Consider the following 1,685-nt stretch of genomic DNA (forward strand, 5'->3'; position numbering starts at 1 on the left):
GCCGCCCGGCGCTCGGCGCCGCGACGCCGTCTGCTGCTCGGTCGCCTCTGCGGTTCTCGCAGGTGGTTTGTATCGCAGCTGTGCGGACGTGTTGGCGCGTGCGCTGTGCTGGGAGAGTTCGCTTCGGCACCCAAGTGGGGCTTTTGTCCTTCTGTGGCGCTGGCGTTGGAGCTGCCGGTCACCGTAGGTGGCGCGTGTTGTCTCCCGCCGGCAATGCCACGACAGCACGCTCCCGGGCCTCTGTCGGCAGCGGCAAGCTCAGTTGGGAGCACGGGTGGTCGCACCTAAAGCGTCTACTCGCCAAACTCCGGGCGATTGCGCCTCTCTCGAACCCGACCAAGTACTTAGGACGGCGCTGCGCGCCGCCGGGACCTGAGAGGGTTTCGAGGTGTATGGTGCAGGGGAGCTCAGCCTCCTCCTGTTTGCAGAATAATTGAGCGGACGCTTGCGTGTTCGCGCGGGCCCCCGGGACACACTCCCGGGCGGCCGGCTGCTCAGCTCTAGTTGACGCAGCTCCCTGGTTGATCCTGCCAGTAGTCATATGCTTGTCTCAAAGATTAAGCCATGCATGTCTCAGTACAAGCCGCATTAAGGTGAAACCGCGAATGGCTCATTAAATCAGTTATGGTTCCTTAGATCGTACCCACGTTACTTGGATAACTGTGGTAATTCTAGAGCTAATACATGCAAACAGAGTCCCGACCAGAGATGGAAGGGACGCTTTTATTAGATCAAAACCAATCGGTCGGCTCGTCCGGTCCGTTTGCCTTGGTGACTCTGAATAACTTTGGGCTGATCGCACGGTCCTCGTACCGGCGACGCATCTTTCAAATGTCTGCCTTATCAACTGTCGATGGTAGGTTCTGCGCCTACCATGGTTGTAACGGGTAACGGGGAATCAGGGTTCGATTCCGGAGAGGGAGCCTGAGAAACGGCTACCACATCCAAGGAAGGCAGCAGGCGCGCAAATTACCCACTCCCGGCACGGGGAGGTAGTGACGAAAAATAACGATACGGGACTCATCCGAGGCCCCGTAATCGGAATGAGTACACTTTAAATCCTTTAACGAGTATCTATTGGAGGGCAAGTCTGGTGCCAGCAGCCGCGGTAATTCCAGCTCCAATAGCGTATATTAAAGTTGTTGCGGTTAAAAAGCTCGTAGTTGGATTTGTGTCCCACGCTGTTGGTTCACCGCCCGTCGGTGTTTAACTGGCATGTATCGTGGGACGTCCTGCCGGTGGGGCGAGCTGAAGGCGTGCGACGCGCCTCGTGCGTGCTCGTGCGTCCCGAGGCGGACCCCGTTGCAATCCTACCAGGGTGCTCTTGAGTGAGTGTCTCGGTGGGCCGGCACGTTTACTTTGAACAAATTAGAGTGCTTAAAGCAGGCAAGCCCGCCTGAATACTGTGTGCATGGAATAATGGAATAGGACCTCGGTTCTATTTTGTTGGTTTTCGGAACCCGAGGTAATGATTAATAGGGACAGGCGGGGGCATTCGTATTGCGACGTTAGAGGTGAAATTCTTGGATCGTCGCAAGACGAACAGAAGCGAAAGCATTTGCCAAGTATGTTTTCATTAATCAAGAACGAAAGTTAGAGGTTCGAAGGCGATCAGATACCGCCCTAGTTCTAACCATAAACGATGCCAGCCAGCGATCCGCCGCAGTTCCTCCGATGACTCGGCG

The 1,685-nt window shown here is 55.9% G+C and overlaps 1 non-coding gene across 1 annotated transcript in view; it reads left to right on the plus strand.

Annotated features, from left to right (window-relative positions):
• The first annotated feature begins 514 nt into the window (after positions 1-514).
• Positions 515-1,685, plus strand: part of LOC124590615 — a 1,910-nt gene continuing 739 nt past the window's right edge. Inside the window, exon 1 of the ribosomal RNA XR_006976673.1 lies at positions 515-1,685. This exon is cut by the window's right edge and continues 739 nt beyond it. This is a non-coding gene — a ribosomal RNA (small subunit ribosomal RNA).

The sequence above is a fragment of the Schistocerca americana genome, unplaced genomic scaffold (assembly GCF_021461395.2).
Source record: "Schistocerca americana isolate TAMUIC-IGC-003095 unplaced genomic scaffold, iqSchAmer2.1 HiC_scaffold_77, whole genome shotgun sequence".
In the NCBI taxonomy this organism is placed as follows: domain Eukaryota; kingdom Metazoa; phylum Arthropoda; class Insecta; order Orthoptera; family Acrididae; genus Schistocerca; species Schistocerca americana.